Source organism: Carassius gibelio, chromosome B5 (assembly GCF_023724105.1).
Source record: "Carassius gibelio isolate Cgi1373 ecotype wild population from Czech Republic chromosome B5, carGib1.2-hapl.c, whole genome shotgun sequence".
Taxonomy (NCBI): Eukaryota; Metazoa; Chordata; class Actinopteri; order Cypriniformes; family Cyprinidae; genus Carassius; species Carassius gibelio.
Window position 1 is genome coordinate 41,012,802 of NC_068400.1, and position 21,747 is coordinate 41,034,548.

The following is a 21,747-nucleotide window of genomic DNA, read 5'->3' on the forward strand; positions in this document are numbered from 1 at the left end:
CATTCCTGTAGAGCGTGTGCTGGTGCTTTTTGTGTAAATACTATAAATATAGTTCACAGCTACATGAAAATTCTGTCATTATTAAAAAAATAAATAAATAAAATAAAACATTTAGCAGATGCTTTTATTCAGGCTATCAACTTTTAATTAAGCAATGATTCATTACAGTAAAGTTCATAAAGACTTTGTTCCAAGAAAAAAAAAAAAAAAAAAAAAAAACTAAATGAATTTTGTTTTTTAAAATAAATGCATTTTTTTTCTCAAAATTTAACTCTTCAAACAAATTTGAACTAATAAAAGAATCCTTAAAGAACTGTCATGGTTCTGACAAGTATTATGCAGTTCAGAGATTTTCAACATTGATAATAAGAAGAAATGTTTCTTGGGCACCAAATCAGCATTAGAGTGATTTCTGAAAAATTGTGTAACACTAAAGACTGAAGTAATGGCTATTGAAAATTCAGCTTTATCATCACAGCAGTTAATTTAGATTTGAATAAATGAATGAACTAAATAATTTTAAGCTGTAAAATTATTTCACAATATTATTTTTACTGTCTTTTGCATAAGATAAATTCAGCCTCATAAGAGACTGTGTGTGTGTGTGTGTGTTGTAGCCCAAATATGGTCATGAACTGTCATTGTATGGAAAACAGCTGTAGAAAGATTATTTTGCATTACACATACAAATTGGAAGCATTCAGGTATGAAACAATACCAGGATAAATAAAGGCAGAATTTTCTTTTGAGCTATTGCTTTCATGTATCATGTAATTTGCTGATTACAGATGATGTCATCAGTAAAGCTGTTGGGCCTCTCCTCAAACATCTGCGTCTCATTCAAGAAGACAATTCTGTTTAATTCTTTGGCTTCGAGATCTATTCTTAAAGCCTCCATTAGGCTGCAAATGTTGTTGACTTATAACTCAGACACAAAAGGGTCTTCCTCAAGGGGACGCTTATGGGCTCAGAAAGACAAATCCTCCATTGTGCCACATTCAAATTCTGCACTGTTTTTTATGTTATTGGAGACTGTGCTTAAAAAGTAGTGTGGTTGGGTGCTAATATATTTTAATAAAATCATATAACTGCTGTGGCTCAGTGGTAGAGCGTTGCGTAAGCAGTGTAAAAGGTTCCAGGTTCAATTCCCAGAGAACACATATACTGTTAAAATGTATAGCATGAATGAATTGTAAGTTGCTTTGGATAAAAGCGTCTGCTAAATGCACCAATGTAAATTTAGAAACTACTGATTTTGTTCTCCTAGCCAGTGCTGAGAAGATGTACCACATTAATGGTTTCCTCTAAAAGTAGTCAGGACAATAATTTCTTCCTTTCCTAAGTGCCTAGCTCATAGTCATAGTTCACGTGTAAGCAAACTAACAAACATTCCTTCTTATTTAGCCCATGTCATGTGATTTTGATTTTGTTGGTTAAAATATAGCAGAATAACTCTAGATGATGGCAGGAATCAAGCCGTTTTGGGCTGTAATTAGCATCAGTGTGCCAGTAGAATGGATGAGATGCGGATGGGTCTCCATGCATGAAATTAGCCAGTGTTAGCAGCCCCTGTCATCAGGAGGCATTAAATATTAGCCTCAGTGGTGGCAGCCCTCCCCATCAGGAAGCATACGACATTAGCCTTACCACTAACTGCCCGACTCATTAGAAAATATGAGATGAGTAGCCATTGCCTTAGCAGCTCGTGGTTAAACAATAGTCCCTTGGCCTCTCATGTCACGGCTATTTTAAGTTCGCTGTCTCTACTGATAAGGATGAAAATATTGTAGTACCAGAGGGGCCGGCTAGTCCACTCCAGACTATTTGTACAAATGCAAAAAAACTCAAATCTGTATTTTATTGAAGGACTATTGAAATTCATATTTTCAGCACGGTTATTAAACCAACAACTACACACACACACACACACACTATGCCATCGTCGCCTGCAATCCACCGCATCCCAATACCATGTTCGGAAAGAAAATCAATGTATACGAAACCCCTAAAGGCAATAAATACGAGATGGGAGGAAAATACATATTTTAATAATTTCTCTCACAGTTATATCATTGGGTAATTATACTGTATATAATTGCGGGCATCAGGGAGCCACTATTGAAACTGCTTTTGAATGCACAATTGCTTTTTCGTTTCACTTTCACTTTTTAAGATTCAAGATCGAACATACTCTGTTTATACTATTGAGTGGCAGTACATACCACACATTTTACAAGATTAGATGTTTGTCAGTGGTGCTGAGGATCTGTAAATCATTCGCAATAGTCCTCAGACATCTCTCCTTTCTCTGTTTATGTGGTAAGTTAAATTTTATGTACTGTAATGTAACAGGCAACCGTTAGGATTTGTTTTCTGAGTACGGATTCATGCTTCGGGCAAATCGTCCTTTGCAATGTTTTACTGTAGACATCTTCCAATGTCAATTTTGTAGACATCACCCAACCCTAGTTCAAATAAATTTTCTTGTACCTACAAAATACTGTTCAAAAGTTTAGAGTTTGTAGAGGTTTTCTGTGTTTTTTGTAATTTTTTAAGAGTGCATTTATTTGAACAAAAATACAGTAAAACTGTAATATTGTAAAATATTATTACAATTTAAAATAACTTTTCAATGTATGTATGTGTATAATATACACTTTTTTTCAGAATGTAGTAATTCGGTAGTTATTACTGTACCTTAAGATTTTAATATGCACATACATGGTGACTTAAGGCTACACCAAAGGCACTTTATTCTTTTATCTGTTTTATAGTTTCTTTTTGACAGCTATAGCCATTTAACATGTTGAAACTAAAAAAAAAAACTCAAATGACCGCATAGATGTTTGCTGACTGATTGGTAATCTGTCTGCACCCTGCTGTCAAATGCAGAGAGCATTAGACCCACTTAACTGCATGGACCTAGCAGCTGTTTGCTAATCACTAATGGCAAAATGCAGATCACCAAGCCAATAAGTGTCATTTAATGTACAAGGGAACCAATGGCTACACAGTCAAAACTGCACTATTGATTATTGTTACACTTACACATTTGCACTGCCGTTGGCACACATTAGCCATGGCCTAAATTTATTCCTCTCAGGGTCAGTAGATTTTTGGTTTGTAATGGTGTGGAAAGCAGCAGGTGGAAGTGGCACTGAATGTGAAGAGTTCTGATAGCTAGAGAGCTGTGCTGGAAATAACGCTAATGTGTTTTTATGCATTTAACAAGGTCAGTTGACCCCTTTGGTAGCGAGTCTAACCAATAGACCCACTGTGTGTGTGACACGAGGAGAGATAAGCCGACAATTTGCATACGAGTGGAAGAACCCAGGCCGAAACGGAGAGTGAGGTGAAGTGAATGCACATTCTCAAAATTGACATTTAAAAGAGTTGTAAATGTCTGTATTCTTTGGTACCTAATTTATTTCAGTTCCATTTAATTTTGTTGTGTTTATCTGAGTGGCATATTTCTCACTGGCCTCGGGTTTGGCATTTATGTGGCTGTCAGTTGTGTAATTCAGAATTCTACGAAACAATTGTGTTCTGCAATACTTCTTTATAAAATGCTTTTGTCTGTTGCATCATCCAGCCGTGAACACAAAGGTTATACACCCACTCACACACACGGTTAGATTGCATCCCCTCCCATCGTGGTCTGCAGTGCTCTCACATCTAATATTGCAGCACTTCATTGATTGATGCATGTATGTGTTTATTTGCAGAGCTCTTGTAAGAGGACAGACTACTCATTATTTAGTGTTCAAAGCCATAGCATACACTGCAAAAAATGATCATAATTTTAACTCTAGAAGTCTAAAAAAATCTAAAACGAATAAATGTGTTTATTGGTATATTGCTTTATATATTAGTGTTTATTCCTGCTTGTGGAAAAACTACTTCTACATCTGTGCTACATCTGTCTTTTTAGTATTTTGCTATGATTAGATTTTAGTCATTTGTTAAGCTGAGGTGAAACATACAGTTTCTTAAACTTCTGTGAAATTAATTGCAATCTTCAAAACTTAAAATGTACAATATCTGTTTGCGGTGAAGTTGTGGAAACCGCATGTGCAGAAGCAGAGCGGTGAGACTGACTGCTGCTGCTGGTTTTCTGATGGACTGTGTTGATATATCTCTTCACGTTGATCTGCGGCTTGATGAAAAGTAATTTGTTTGGCCTCAGGGGTGAGTGTATAGCCTGACGTGTTTGTGTAGTTAAAAATGCCTCAGCTGAGCTCGAAGAGGCTGCATATATAATGTGATTGAGTCTGACTTCCCCCTCTCTCTCATTTTTTTCGACAAATTCTCTCCTTTCTTTCTGCCTTTTATTATTGTACACAGTATCTATCTATCATTGTTAACCACATGGAGTTTAATTGCTTTGAAATGCATGTTTAAACAGTTGAAGTCAAACAACAGTGGCTGCCTATTATATATGCCTATATTATCTATACACACAGTGTGCATGCTTTATAGAATTTTTTTTGGAAGGCATTCTTGTTCAGTGTCTGCTTGTGTCTGAACATCTGTTTCCTGTGCTTGTGGGCATGTTGCCTCATTTCCAAATAATTTATTACTTTTCCTTTATCTTCTTGCTTTAAACTAGGTTGTGTCTAATTTAATCTCGGCTTGCGTAACCCAGCTCGTAATATGTTTAGCTTCGAATGAGGTGCTGAAAGGTGCAGGATTATTGATATTGTCGCAAAACACTCAATTGTGGTGAATTCATTCAGCTAAAATTCCAAACTGTTCAGCAAATGGTTATTAGTGCTGTGTGGTCTGTTTGGGAGCAGATGAACAGCGTTGTGGTTTGGAGCAATGTGCTCACTGTGATTGCGGTTTGGCTTGTGCTGCTGATGACAAGCCAGGGATCAAGATATTTTTTTCCATTCTTTTTTTTTTATTTAAAGTGCTGGCCTCAAAGTAACTCCAAGTTAAATCGATACCCATTTACCCACTGCGAGAGCTATGTGTTCCCAGAGAGGAATATGGGTAAATGTTGTCCCTTTAGGGGCATTATAGGGAAATGAGCATTCTGTGTTCCTCTGTTGCTCCATATATATCAGCGTAAATCACTCCTCTAAACACACTCACACACACGTCTGTATGGTAAAATACACAATGCACAAGAACACTAATCTAACACCCTCACTTAAACACATTTCATTTATGCACACTTTGGTGGGTGTTCAACAAAGTCACAAAAAGATCAATTATAATTGCAGAGATAATTAATAATAATACGTTTACGCTTAGTGAACGTTTCCTAATCTGCGAATACAAAAAGTGAATAAATTATGGAGAATAAATGAGCTAAATATTGCAGTAATAACTATATTAAATGCATATAGAAATAGACATGGAGTAAGGCAGATTTCACAGTCTAAAATTAATTCTAATGATTTTTTTGGTTGTTGATTCATTTAAAAAAAATCTGCTTCACAAATGATTCAGAAATTCAAATCCCTTCGCTATATTGTTTTTGACTCGTATGTAAATGTGTATGTTTTGTTGTATTTAGCATAAATCTGCTAGTTAATATTTGATTCTATTGAAATTGTTTGTACAATATAATTTAACTAAGTTCAATGATTAGAGAGTTGTTGTTTTTTTGTGTGTGTAACTGGCTAGGTTTTGTTTTTAGCTTGCAGCATCCTTAAGAGCATCTTAATGGACGTATCCCAGTGGTAACATTTTCTTTTTCGAATCTGTTATTTGTCACTGCCATACCTTTTATCATAATTATCTTAAGCACTATTAAATTACTTTTATCTTTTGGCAACACTTAGGGTTTTTTATTGTGGTGTTAACTTATTTCCCTGTGATTGGTTGTCCCACTGCATTTAGCAGTCCTTTTTTCTGATGTAATTTCCATGTTCTCCTTGTCCTCATGCATTCACACAATCCCATACCCCCCACCACACCACCACACACACCAATAACATCAAATTTGAACATCCAGTCCCCGAACACTTAAAAGATCAGACCCTCCAGTGATTCCCAGAAGCCTCTGCAGGAATGTGTGCTTTTAACCTACGCCAAACTTTTCCATCCTCCCTGTCCCCAATTTAACTGCATCTCTGTTTGCACTTAAACGAGTCGATTCATTTGATTTTAAGAGCCGGATCGGAGACGTACGGCTGTCGGCCTTCCTCAATCTCACTCCATCCATCTATTGTCTCTTTTCTGGACCATTGGGTGTGGTTTGTATACAGGTGAATTCAGTAAATGGCTTCTATGTGGCTGGATAAGAATTTCAAATCCTCATAAGAGATTAAAAATGTGTTTTTATTTGCTACATGTCTGCCCAAACACAGCACTTACACTAAAAGCAACTAATCCAATTCTGCTGGACCGCATGTCCTCAAACAGGCCAGGGTAAGGTCCTCTCACACTTCTTTGGGACTGCCAATTTTTGCTTTCTTGTGTTCTGTATCCCTCTGTCTGTCTTTTTCTCATTTTCTTTCTGTCTCTCACAAACAGACATTGAACCCAGCACTGGCCAGAGACTCAGACTAAAATATGTGAGTTGTCAGATTTGGCAGGTGTGTGTGCTGTGGGTACAGAGTGGTCAAGACGTCTGTGTGTGATGGAGCAGGACAGGAAAGAGATGGGCAGTCATTAGGGGGTTGTTGAGTGTGTGTATCCGGTGTGTGTGTGTGTGTGGGGTAGTCCAGTGACAGGCGACCAGATACCTGGCCTAATTCAGTCACTTTGATCGGAGCACTCGCATGCATTACTCCCTAAATATCCAGGCTGATTTTTCCAGATCCACATCCTTTCTGACCCTGCGCCCGACTTATTTTCAACCCCTGCTGGGCGTCTGCTGGAAAGACCGACCATCTGAACCCCTGTGGCCCTGTAGGACTCAAGGGAAAGACGCCATGATGTTTAAAAGTAATGTAATGCAACAAAATGCACTCAGATTCATCCACAGTACCAAGAAAGTGCACAGTGGTTCCTTATCATTGAACACTTTATTTTTATTTTTATTTTTTTTAAAGTGGTGGTGATGCCCATCATGTTGTTCATTTATAGCCCAATTTATATTTAGGCTTTAAAATTATCTACATTTGCGGAAATTATCTTGATAATCAAAAAAGTGTAAGAATTTAACTTTTGTTGATCAAAAGCCAATGGAAGAATCAATTGGAAGAACAATGGTGTTCCTGTAGCTCAAGTGGTAGAGCATTGCCTTATCAAGGTTGGGGGTTCGATTCCTCGGCAACACATTATAGGTAAAAATTGATAGCCTGAATGCACTGTAAGTCGCTTTGGATAAAAGCGTCTGCTAAATGCATACATTTTAATTTAAGAATCTAATTGGCTTTTTGATGACACATGTCATTTCTGCAACATTCTAAAGTTTACTACGCTATTATTTTGATACTCTGAAACCGTTGTGAAAAGTAAATATACTAAATTATGTTTGAAATACATTTATTTCATGCTAATTATACTACAAATATATTTATATATAATTACATACTTAATAACAATACCCTGCGATTGTACTTTTAGTTTACTAAACTAGTATACTTAAAGTCTGCTAAATTGTAACAACTCATTTTGTGCTTAAGGTTAATGTGTTTTAATAGTGACATTAAAACATTTTATGCTTAATATTAAGAAATATGCATTGTACAGTTTTACTCCAAATTATGTTTAATTGTCATATTTGTTAATAGATTTGAAATATACTTATTGTGAAATACATGTATTTTAAATATATTATTATTATTATTTATATTATTTACTAGGGTAATCATAAAATATACACAACAGGCACTAGGTCAATTTTGGATGAAATATTATGTTTTAAATTATATTTAATAATTTTATTGATACTTTCTGGTAAGTAAATTAAGTATATTTCTCAACAAAAAATTTTTTGGTATTAAATTATCAACATTTCTTTCCTTTCACTATTTTAGATTAATTTTGTCGCTGAACTGGTTGCAATGCATTTTGGGATTGCCATCTCAGCATGCTTTAGAATACTTCAGAAGGTATTTTAGGAGGCAGCATGTTGACCTTTGCTTCGGGAAGCGCTGAGTTATTGTCTTTGTGCAGGTGCTCGAATGTTGATGCTTCTGAACCGAACATTTTTGGATTATTAATACCAATGTGGTGGCTATAAAGTTGAGTTTTAAAGTGTATATATGAATTTACAGATTGTAATTCATAATCAATTGCAGTCAAATGATAAAAGTGTAACATATTGTTTTCTCTAAATGAAAGAATTTATGTATTGCTTAATGATCCCACTCTGTAATGTACAAGCCTGATTCCAAAAAAGTTGGGACACTGTACAAATTGTAAGTTAAAAAGGAATGGAATAATTTACAAATCTCATAAACCTATTTTATTCACAATAGAATATAGATAACATATCAAAAGTTGAAAGTGACACATTTTGAGATGTCATGCCAAATATTGGCTCATTTTGGATTTCATTGGAGCTACACATTCCAAAAAACTTGGGAGAGGTAGCAATAAGAGATCAGAAAAGTTAAATGCTGGAGGACCAATTTGTAACTTATTAGATCAATTGGCAACATGATTGGATATAAAAAGAGCCTCTCAGAGTGGCAGTGTCTCTCAGAAGTCAAGATGGGCAGAGGATCACCAATTCCCCCAATACTGCAGCGAAAAAATAATGGAGCAATATCAGAAAGGAGTTTATCAGAGAAAAACTGCAAAGAGTTTGAAGTTATCATCATCTACAGTGCATAATATCATCCAACGATTCAGAGAATCTGGAAAAATCTCTGTGCGTAAGGGTCAAGACCGGAAAACCATACTGGATGCCCATGATCTTCGGGCCCTTAGGCGGCACTGCATCACATACAGGAATGATACTGTAATGGAAATCACAACATGGTCTCAGGAATACTTCCAGAAAACATTGTCGGTGAACACAATCCATCGTGCCATTCACAGTTGCCGGCTAAAACTGTAAATGTCAAAAAAGAAGCCATATCTAAACATGATCCAGAAGCGCAGGTGTTTTCTCTGGGCCAAGGCTCATTTGAAATGGACTGAGGAAAACTGGAAAACTGTTATGTGGTCAGACGAATCAAAATTTGAAATTCTTTTTGGAAAACTGGGACGCCATGTCATCCTGACTAAAGAGGACAAGGACAACCCAAGTTGTTATCAGCGCTCAGAAGCCTGTATCTCTGATGGTATGGGGTTGCATGAGTGTGTGTGGCATGGACAGCTTACACATCTGGAAAGACACCATCAAAGCTGAAAGTATATCCAAGTTCTAGAACAAAATATGCTCCCATCCAGACGTCGTCTCATTCTTGCATTTTCCAACATCACAATGCCAGACTACATACTGCATCAATTACGACATCATGGCTGTGTAGAAGGAGGATCTGGGTCCTGAAATGGACAGCCTGCAGTCCAGATCTTTCACCCATAGAAAACATTTGGCACATTATAAAGAGGAAGATGCGACAAAGAAGACCTAAGACAGATGAGCAACTTGAAGCCTGTACAAGACAAGAATGGGACAAGATTACTATTACTAAACTTGATCAACTTGTCTCCTCAGTCCCCAGACGTTTGCAGACTGTTATAAAAAGAAGAGAGGATGTCACACAGTGATAAACACGGCCTTGTCCCAACTTTTTTGAGATGTGATGATGCCATGAAATTTAAAATCAACATATTTTCCCCTTAAAATGATAAATTTTCTCAGTTTAAACATTTGATATGTCATCTATATTGTATTCTGAATTAAATATTGAAATTTGAAACTTCCACATCATTGCATTCTGTCTTTATTCACAATTTTTACAGTGTCCCAACTTCTTTGGTATCGGGTTTGTATATAGGCAGTATGCTTCGTAACCCCTTTTTACAATTTTTTATCTTTTATTTTTAGACTTTGTCATATTGGATATCTTTATCATGTTTACTGAAATTAAAACAGTCCATCACAATATCAAAAAACCATATTCATATTGGAATTGTTATAATTTTTCCAGTCAGATGGTGTTTACATCCAGTCAGCTGAATGCAGTCATAGCTTTATATTCTCGACTCTACGTTAGAGGGAAAATCCCTCTTATACTGTGAGGATTTTTTATAGGTTATTGTCTTTACATAGAATCAAAACTAAATCTATGTTAAATGATAACCCCCCCCCCCACCCCCCACCCCAGAAATAATAGTATTTTATCTGTTGCTTCATGAAGTAGGTGGTTAAAGAGATTTTTTGCCTGTTATATAGCAGCACCGTCCCCAGAGAGTCAAAGATAGCTGGTATTTTTACCATCCACACAGAGGAAAACAGATTGAAGTCCCAGTGGTACTGGAAGGTCCAAATCAGGTTTGGACTGGCTTTCTGTCTCTCATTGCCACCCATGACATCCTTTTTGACACCAGCCTCCGACATCTGAGAGCAGAAGGGAGATAATCATATATATGCTTTTTCCAGATGGAAACCTCAGAATGTTCAAAACAGGATGAACCTTTATGGAACCCTCTGATGATATTGCTAAAAAAAAGAGGAAGTATTCCACAAAATCAAGGATTTTTTTAATTGTGTTTTTTTCCATAAGCTACAGTGAGTGTGTATTATGAATGTGTATGTGGTGAGTTATTGCACTAAGGTTGTGTGTGTTTCCATTTATATGCATCTGAGATTTTAAATGCAGTCGGATTTATGCAGTGTGTGTGTGTATGAATTTGATATAAATAAGGGGTATTCTAGGACAGAAACATGTTATGAAACATTTTTTGTGAGGTTACCATGGTACTGTAATGATGTCAGACGGTAATTTCATGGTACATAAATATGTGTACGACCCTTCAGAAGTTTGGGATCGGTACGATTTTTAAATGTTTTTAAAATAAATGTTTTAAAATCTCCTATAATTTGAATTAAATATAGAATGTAAACATAAATATTTTATAAAACAGTATATAATTATTTTCTATTTTAATATATTTTAAAATTGAGCATGATTGCAGAGTTGAAATTTTAGCATCATTTTTTGGAATTTGGAATCAGTTCAATTAAAGCAATTCAAATCTTTAGATTCGATTCCCCCCTTTAAAAAAAAAAAAAGCTAAATTCCTTACATTAGTACATCAGAATGGAGGAGCTAATCAATTATTTTCATTGATAATCTGGCAGAACTCTACGTACCCCAGTCGTAGTCGACGTACAGAAGGGGATTTCAAGAAGAATGAAAGATACAGTAAACTTTCCCTCACACCTAGTCAAGTTCACCTTGTACCAAGAGCTATTCTTCTGTAACCGCTCTCATAAACTACGTGAAGGGAGGGCTATAGCTCCACCTCCCAGAAAATCAATATATTATTATAAAAAAAAGATAGAAAGAGGGAGAGTAAGTGTGTAGGGCCAAAGATGTATTTTCTGGTGTCCTGTTAAAGCGAGGGCCGCTGGAGTGTGGAGAGGATTGCAGATTGGACAGTACATTCACACAGGAGATGAGTTTGCCATTCCTCTTTTATGTCTGCCTTCACAACTCACAGCATGACTCTGTCTTGTGCCAAAAAGGCATTTTCCTTTCTGCTGAAAGCCTATATCTGTTCCTCTTTCTTTCAGCAGAAATATGGATTTAGTGGGGTTAGCAGAGGACATCTCTAAAATAGCTAAAATATCACACTTGCAGCCCATTAGCCGATCAATTGCGGTTTGCGTGTGTTTTCAATTAAAAGCACAGACTAAATATATTGCTTTTCTCTGAATCTGTGCTTCTCTAACAAGCCACAAGTGACTTTGTTTTATATTAGTTACAGGTGCTCGGAGAGACTGAAATTGAATAAGTAATATTCGTTAATTGAGCTGTTTTTGTACAGAAGAGAGTAAGTCCCAGTTTCAGTTTACAAATTATATTTTATTGGGTTAGTTTTAGAGGATTGAAATGTCTTATCATCAATTTGCAGCTTTAACAATAACAAGCTGCAAAGTGCAGAAGAAAAGGAAACTAACAAGAATCTAATTTAATTAAATCGTCTATTTGTTTTGCTTTTTTTTGACAAATCAGAGCAAAATGTATAAATAGAAATAGTGCAAACATAGAAATCAAGTAGTGTTTAAAAAGAGTGAATAATAATACTACTAATAAAATGTTTTATTTTCTTATTGACTATTTTTACATAGTCAAACTTAGATTTTGAGGACTGAACACAAGGATTAATTAATTCATTAATTCATTAATTTATTTGCCTGTATCTGCTATAGGCAAATGTCCATCCCATTATACAAATTGTATATGCAAAGTTTAGTGAGTTTTCATAATCATAATCATAAATAAGATCAATTCAGATAAAATTAAATGCTGAGAAAAATATATCAAAATTGGATAATTGTTTTATTTTGGGGTGAAATAGTCCTTAAATAACCAGCTAATAGCGCTATTTATTGATATAGATAGATTATTAATAATAACACTATTAAATGCATATAATAATGGATATGAAGGTTAAGACAGATCTCTCTCTCTCTCTCTCTGTCTGCACTGTTCGTTATTGATCACTTCTGTCCTTGCACAGACAGACCCATCCTAAATGGCTTATACCTGGCAAACAATGCCAAGAAAAATATTCACACTTTCCTAGTCACTTGTGTGTGTGTGTGTGTGTGTGTGTGTGTTTCATAACCACTGGACAGCCCTTTAGATCTGTTTTGGCATTAACTTTGACTCAGGCACTGATGAGGACAGTCCCAGTGGGGCCTTAACCTTAACCTTCTGGGTCATTCCAGAGTGTGAGAGTTTGAGCTGTGTGTGTGTGTGTGCAGATTCTGTTGATTCTGCTTGTTCTCTCTTTCTGCCTGAAAGAGGACAGGTTGTTAGATCAGAGGCTGGACAAAAAGAACAGTGGCAGAAACACAGACCTTGATAGGTCAGAGAAAGTTAGTAGTTGTTTTGAAGGATTGTAAGAATGTGATTTATTGTCATCAGTTGACTTTCTTTTGTAGAACACAAAAGGAGATGTTTGGTGGAATGTTCGTGCTGCACTTTTTCCTGCATAGAATTATGTCAGTAACCAGCGTGACAAAAAACACAAGGTACCATGAGGGTGACTAAATGATGACAGAATGTTTAACTGTGCCTTTAAATCACTGCCTCAAATACAGAGAGTGTTTGTGACAGACGGTGAGTGGGCTTTGATGCCTGTTGACCCTGCTTGTGCGTTTTGTTTATTCCTCAGACAGTCCTTGTATGTGCCGCATGTGTGTGTGTATTTTTTGCTTTTGTTTTGATCCTCTTGTTGAATGCGGTGGCGTGCAAACAAGTGTGACAGCCACTTGAAATCACAGGATGAGAGAGTACATACATTACTCCGTTTGTGTGTGTGATGAGATGCGGGCGTGTTTCTTGGACAGGAATCCTCTTCTCCTGAAAGGTCAGTGGTCAACCATCAGAGCCCAATAAAGCATGCAGATGAGAAGAGGGGGATGAAAAGAGAGGAGGAAAAACACTAGTCCAGCCCAAAACACAGAAAACAAGTACCAGTGCCGGAGGCCACAGGGGTCAAGAGCAGCACAGAGGGGGCCGAGTGGCTCCCACAGCGCACAAGTGCATTAAATAAGCCAGAACACACACAAACAAACAAACCTGCTGGTAAAACACACACTGATTTATCTCTTTCTTTTGCCTTTGGAAACCTTTACATCGTATCTATGCTAGTTCCCATTCTGCTCACACAGAACAATGGGTTGGATTATTTACATTTATTCATTTAGTGGACTTTTTCGTCCAAGAGGACTTTCAAATGAGGATAATCACAGGCAATTTGTCATCAGAAATTATGAATCCATTTAGTTAATGCATTTTTGTAATTATACAGTATGCTGTAAATTATATAAAAGCAGGTCTAGTAATACTGTATATGTTTTGCTCATATTATATACTACTTTTTAAAATGTTTAAGGGTAAGTGAGATTTTTTTATATTTATTAAAAAAACAATGCCACGGTTTGATCAAAAACAGTAAATATTGTGAAATGTTATTAATTTAAAATACCAGATTTTTTAAATTATTAAAATTATGATAAAATGTTATTTAAAAAAAGTTCATTATTCCAGTGATCCTTCAGAAATTTCAGAAAAATGTTTTGGTTAAAATTCCTCACTGATTGTGTAGAGAAACACCCTTTTTACCTTGTAAAAAACATCTCTGTTCAACGCGACACGTTTTGATGCATGTCTCTTTAAATGATAATGAGCTACTGGTTGCCCCACCCTTTCCAATGCCAGAAACCCAACTAGCCTAAATGCAAAAAAGCTAGTAAAATTTAAATGTAATCCAATGTCCCCATTAAATACAGTGGCCCCCAAACAAGTATTTGGAGCATTGGTATTTTTTGAGCAGTGGCATTTATTCTAAGCTTAAGATAGCACAATCTAACTTCTTTGATTAAACAGTGTTGCTAGGTTTTAAATGATAAATTGAGAATAATATATGACTGTGGTTAATGCAGTAAACTACATCTGTGTGAACGGTCTTTATACCTCCACTAAAAATCCAGTTAAAGGTTAGTTCTAAGAAAATCACTATTAGATTCCTCATTAGTTTGCAGATTTCACTTGGTTTGATATTTCAATATCTTATTGAATTGCTAAAGGTTTAAAAGAACAAAGTTCATGCTTATAGTTAAAAAGCAACCTCAAAAATCAGTCATTTGTAGTGTGAAAGGTCATTTTGTTATCTGTGAAGGTGACTGCTCTGGTTTGACTGTGGTTTCCCGCAGCGCTGGACTGGACAGAACGGAGCTGTTGATCAGTTAGTCACACTCGCTGATTAGAGGCGACGCAGACTACCTGGTTTCCAAGGTGATGATTGACAGGTCATATTGAAGGCAAGCGGAAAGGTAATATGGAGTGAGGAGGAGGATGGGGTGCATCATGGGAAGTTTAGCTGACAAGGCAGGTCAGCATGACAGTGCGCGTGTTAGAGAAGAGAGAAAATGACAGTGGAAGTGTGACAGCTCCGTTTCCTCCTTCATGCTCGGCCGCCTGTGATCCGACCGCGGCCTGTCGCACCGCGCTGCTGATTGTTTGATGGCTGTCGAATGCTTTACCCACCTGAGTGTGTGCATATCTGAAAACTGTGTTCGGCTCAGAGAGAGAGAGAGAGAGAGAGAGAGAGAGAGAGAGTGAACTGTTGTTTACTTCGATACCTTATCCATAAATCCATGTAATGCTCCTCGTGGTTTCTGTCCCTCTCTCTCTCTCTCTCTCTCTGTCTGTCTGTTGTTCCATCTATCATTCCAGGGCTTGATATTAAGCCTTGACATGTGCATGTCTGTCTATCTATCTATCTATCTATCTATGAGTCATCCTATGTAGAATTTGTCTGAAACTATAAATTCGCTACATGCCTATATCGCTTTGTCTATCATTCTATTGTTCTGTCTATCATCTGATGTTCTATCTTTCTTTTTATCATTATTTCTGTCTGTCCGTCTGAAACCATCCATCTACTACATTCCGTAAACTGTCTGTTATTTTAACATTCTGTGTTCTAGCTATCATTTTGTCATTCTATCTATCTTTCTGATCATCTATTGTTTTATCGTTATGTCTGAAGCTATCCAACCCCTACATGACTTAAACTATCTGGCTGTCCATCTGTCTTTTTATTTATCTGTCTCCAACTATCCATCCACTACATGCCATGATCTGTTTGTCTGTCTGTCTGTTTATCATTCTATCTTCAACAGTCCATTCATTGCATGTCATAAGCTGTCAGTCTATCTCTCTTGATCCATCCATCCACTACACGCTGTAAACTAACTTCTGTCGGTCTGTCCATCCATCTATTTGTCTGTCTGGTAAGAGGGCTGGTTTTTGAGGTTTCTCTAGATAAAATTGTTCACATTTTTTCATCTCGTACTCATACATTCTCACACGTTTCATGTGTGCTCTTGGTTCCTGTGTATGTGCATCAGTATTTGTGTTTAGGTGCGTGATTTAACGAAAGACCAGCAAAAAAACTTGGCTGCATTTCAAAGCCATTAGCAGTGAGTGGGCGTTACAAAGGGAGAGTGAGGACATCTGATTTAGGGCTGTTCAAGCTGTCACACACAGACACACTCTTACAGTAGATCTGTCCTTTTTTTGAGCTCATGGCTGACTTACTGGCCTTGGTGAGTTTCCAAACCCTTGAGCACTGAGGCCATAATAAACTTCCTCAGCTGCCTGTGCTGGACCAATAGCCCTCGAAAAGGTTTTAAGGGAGATAAGTGCATCTCGCTTCATGAATCATTTCAAGCGCTCTTCATGTATATGTCAGAGCCGTGGCATAATGTTTAGCGCAGGTGTTACTTATGTGTTGAGTGTCTGTGAATACCATTTTGTAAACTTATTTGTAATATTTGAATCAATGATGAATAAAAGGCATTTAAATGAGTCTGTTGGCCTATTGTGGTGGCACATAAATTGCTTGATTGCTTAAGAAACGGCATTTCTTGACATAATTGGCGTAATTTGGAACTGTTTTGAATTTGTTTGATGTTGCGCAGCTCGCTTACAATACGGACTGTGTGAGACACAGCAAACACTGGAAACAAGACACAACAAAACTAGAATGCTCTCATTAAAATCAACAAAGCGTAGACACAGTGTAAATAAGAGATTTATTGTGCAGTGTAGACCGTGTTTGTTATAATGGGAGCATTCGCAAGAGTCTGTTTGTGGACGGTCAGTGAGCTGGTCCTGAACTTACAGTCATGTGAAACAGCGTAAACTTGCAGTGACAGCTTTAGCGATTATAATGGGATGGTAGCATTCTAGTATTTGTCACATTGCTCGCTTTCTCTGTATAATTTATTCAAAATCAGCTTGTTATGGATGTGTGTATGGCATGCAGTTGCCTAACGCAAAATGAGTAGTGTATGATTTAAATGCAACTAGCGGTCGCCGTTGAGCACTGATTCTTAAATGGATGACAAGGTTTGAATCTGGTCTGCGTTTTGTTTTTATCTCTCTTTATCAAATGTTAAACATTGTTATCACTAAAAAAAAACTCTACAGTGAAAAGCTTTGAATAAGCTATTTACACTATTGTGTTCTAGTAAGTATCTGATTTTGCTGGAGTTTGTCAGTATTTCTGACAGCGGATTATTTGTGAGGCCAGATTTAAAAAGCATTTGTCTTGTTCCCATCTCTCTGTTGGGATGGATTATAGCATGAACAAACAGTAGAGAGGTGGAATCCAGCCTCTACAGAAGTAAAGCTGATATAGACAGTGCTTGAATATGTGTGAATATAACTTTTGTCCCAACGTACCTTACAGAGCACTGTAAAAGAAAATTCAGTCAAATTTACAGTAAAAAAAACTGGCAGCTGTGGTTGTCAGAATTTTACTGTAAAAAATATGGTAGAAACTTTTAGGTTTTAGGTTTTATGGATTTAACTTAAATTTAAATGCAAAATCTTTTTTTAATTAACTGAGATAATGCTGATTTTATCTTGTTCATTCATTCCTGTTTCCAGTAAGATATTTGAACATCTTTAATGCAATATGAATTTACTTGAAACAATTTGCATAAGTCAGTTCTCATAACTGCAGTTTTTGCACGCTTTACTTGTCATAATACACTGAGGTTTTTATGGTTGGTATTTTTTTGGGAGTGAAAGAAGCTTCTCATGCTCACCTAGGCTACCTTTATTTCATCTAAAATTTAATGAAAAGGCCTAATTCTGAGAAAAACAAAACAAAAAAACTTCTTGAGAAGCCTCCAATCTTCAGAGTCACATGATCCTACTGAATTCATTCTTATGTGCTATTCTGGTGTTCAAGAAACAGTTTTCATTATTATTAATGCTGAATATGATAGTGCTGTTTAAGATTTTTCTGCTACATTTCTGTTACATAGAAATCTTGTGTTGCATTATGGATATCTTTACTTAAAAAGTTAAATAAATTGTAATAATTTCTCATTATTTACTGTAGACATTACATCTTATAACTGCGATTTTAGGGGTCTCAAAGGATGCTGCGCATAACCAAATAATCCATCTTTGTCGTTTATTGCTGGTCTCACTTTTTTTTTTTTTTTTTTAAAGTCTGTGATTGGTGGAGATGGAGCGGTCCGCTGCAAAAACACCAAACTTGAACAAATCATTCAGCGATCCACCTTGCCTCAGCTAATATACAGCCTTTGCCTCTAGAAATAGATTTCATCTGTCATCACATCCATCTGAATATACTTGCACTCTCACAGTTAATGGGCTTGATTGTAATTTAATGGAACTTCTGATGTTTTCCAGTACAGCCTGTGAACCCTCTTGAGCAGTCAGGGTGGTTATTGCGGAGTGAATACGCTTTACGAGGCAGTATTCGCATTCACTATGACCTAAACACAGCAGAGGATCCCAGTGGTGAAATGACAGCGTCGGAAGAGGCATTGTGTTCTAGACAGAGCAGAGAGGTGAAGAGAGGGAGAATGAAGGTGAGAGAGGAAAGAGAAAGATCACTAGCATGACATTTCTGTCTCTTTTGGGCTCTATAGCGTGTGAAGACTCTGTTGGCAGGCCGCACACACTCACACACACACAGGTGTACTCACACACACACACTTGTATGCTATTGTGTGGTGTGTACGATAAGGCATTGTAGCCGAACAGACCTCCGCGTGGTTTAGCGTCAGACCGCTGTGCTCCACTCGTCTGTCACCTCAGTTACTGTCTGCTACATACTAGAACACCACAGCAACCGAGAAGCTCAGACACATTCTGCTGCCTTCCTCTCTTTCTCTCTCTCTTTCATGCTCGTTGCTTTTTATCCTCTCGTTCTTTGTCCCATGACAGATTTAGTTCTGGATGGTAGCCAGCGGTCAGTAACGAGGATATGACATTGTTCTTCTTTCAGTCACTCTATCACACACACACACACACAAACACACACTCTCTTTCTTTTTGAATGCTGACTCTCTAACCTGCCTCACTTGCATGGTAAAATAGCAATTAGGTCAGTGTCTGGCACTATATTTAGCTCAACAAACTTCCATGAAGTGATTGTTCCTCCGTGCTGGGCTGAACTTGAGCCTGAGCCAAGACAAAGATGGCTCTGAACAACCTGTCTCACTGCTGCATGGGAACAAGACCACATAGGCATACATTCAGACACTTGTGTATGAGACCGCTATTGTAAATGCTTCTATTATGCTTCTATGAATGCTTCCTTTTTGTGGTTTAGTTTTTTCTTATTTGCTGCAGATGCTTACTTTACAGATTATTTTATGTTCATAAAATGTTTAATGGAAAGATGAAGTAATTTTTTTTTTTTAATTTACAGTATTCAGTATTTTGTCCCTTTTGCTTGATTGGCAGAAGCAATTAGTAACCAAAAATATTTTAGTATACCAAAAAAATTTAGTATAGTAAAAGTTTACAAGTTGAAATGAAATTTTGAATCAAAATATTTTTTAATGTGGTCTCATTCCAGTGTCTGGAATGGCCTTTAATCACAGCATACAAATATCTAAACTAGTGCTGTCAAACGATTAATCGCGATTAATCACATCCAAAATAAAAGTTTTTGTTTACATAATATGTGTTCTGTGTTTATTATGTGTATATATAAAAACTCACACATATAGTATATATTTTGAAAATATTTACATGTATACATTTATATATTTATATTCTTATATTTTATATTACATATAAATATATTTAATATATAAACAACATATTTTTCCTAAATATATACATTCATGTGTTTGTATTTATACATACATTATAAATATGCAGTATACACACATATATTGTGTAAACAGAAACTTTTTGATTTAGGATGCGATTAATCGCAATTAATCGTTTGACAGCATGAATCTAAACATGTTTAAATCAAGATGCATTTACTTGAAATGCAAACTGAAGATGAAATCTTGAGACAAATCTTGTGTTTGTTCTTAAAACAAGAAAGAATGAAAACTTGTTTAAACTTTGAATTAAGGGGGCCTCTTTTTTTGTAAAATGAACTAAAAAGTAAAAAGTAAAATTTTTATTGTTCTTAAGAAAAATCTTAAATTGACATTTTATAACTAAATTAAATTTTTCAAATTTTCAGTTTAATTTCAAAGCAAATGTAGTGCATACTAAACGGTATGTGATTTCAGATGCAATTTGTCTGTATAGGATAACTACTTCATGGCAGCTACTTTTGCACAGTCAGGCACTGCTCATTTATAACAGACTTTCTTAACAAAATGTCAAATCTGTTTAACTGTATTGTTGTTCAATACATAGAGTAACTGATCATGATAATCTATCAATTTAAAGTCAGCATTAAATAAATCTAATTTGTTGTAAATCCATTCATGCTTGATATTTTCAAATCTTTTTTACTTTAACTCAAATGTCAAGCTTAATCTTCCAGTGAAACAAGTCTTCACACTTCACACCAAGTGCACATCCAAATATGTTTCACAATATTTTTTCACGGACAAAAAGATCTGCCACAACTTTCTCTTCGAGTGGAATGTCATGTAAATCTGAACCTTGTTTTCCAATTGTGTCCTAACTCCGGAAAATACTTCAGAATAGTGGCAGATTAATTAGAGGTGACGTGAAACTGAAAGCCCTTGGCTCACTGTTCCCGGACACCTGCGGAGGAACTCTCTCAACCAATGTCCTGAAGTACACGTTTACCTGAGTGAACCCGTCAAGGGTGACAAACGGCTGACTGCACTTCTCCGTTCCCTCTGCTTCTGTCCAGAACTCTGAAACACGACTTTCTCAACAAAGGTTAAACAACAGGCGAGTGATGAATGGGTGTGAGTCGGCCTCTCAGCTGCTCTCGGTTTCTGACCCACGATAAGATAAACACTCCTGCCTTTTCGGCATCTGTGGCGGCCACAAACCCTGAACCAATCGATGATGGTTAATTAATACAGCTGGGGACAATGAGACTCCTCTTTTGCCTCTGCTTAAATGAATTATGGCTGAGAGAGAAAGTGAAAAATCCTGCCTGAAGGTTTGTGTTTTGACTCCGATGCCCTGGTGCCTGTGCTTATCCCCCGTTTGCCTCCAAATTTACTTTAAGTAAAGATAATTGCTTAATTGTATTAGGGTTTCTGAGGGGGTGAGAGTATACACGTGATCACATGTGCTTAAAAACACTAAGATGCATTGCTAATTAAATTTGCAAGGGGTTATGTTATTGGTCAATGGTTTCGGAAGAGTTTTCACTGTTTGCTCTTTGGGCAGTTGTTTATGGGAATACATTTCACTATACTCTTCTTAAAGGAAATTTCACGCAAAATATGCAAAATATGCATACGCATATGTTTGCTTTGTGTGAGAAATATACCAAATTTAAGTTGTTCTTCTTTTACAAATATGACATTGACTTTGAGGTACACTGTAAAAAATATTTTTTTCAGTCTTTTTACTTAAAAATTTCTCTCTTAATTCAAAGCTGTTTCTTTATTTATTTATTTCTGTTAGTTTATTTATTTGTGCTTTGTTCATTTTCATTTTGGATTTGTTATAGTTTTTATAATTTTATATATAATGTATATTTATTTATTTGTTTTTAGTTACCTTTTTAGTTATTTTAGTATGTTGAGTTAACATTTATTTGATTTCTAGTAACGAAAATGTTTATTTGTAATGGTTTTAGATAACTATAATAACCGTTTCTGAGTTGAAATATCCGTGACAGTCCTGATGTCTGATTTGTTAATGAATCATTCAGATTTTTTCATTGAATCGATTGAAAAAGAAAATTAACATTTTCTGA

At 36.2% G+C, this 21,747-nt stretch overlaps 1 protein-coding gene across 2 annotated transcripts in view; it reads left to right on the top strand.

Moving 5' to 3' along the window:
* The window catches only part of LOC127957028 (transmembrane protein 132C-like), a 181,478-nt gene that overhangs the window by 110,010 nt on the left and 49,721 nt on the right, over window positions 1-21,747 (top strand). The gene's annotated exons all lie outside the window — the stretch shown is intronic.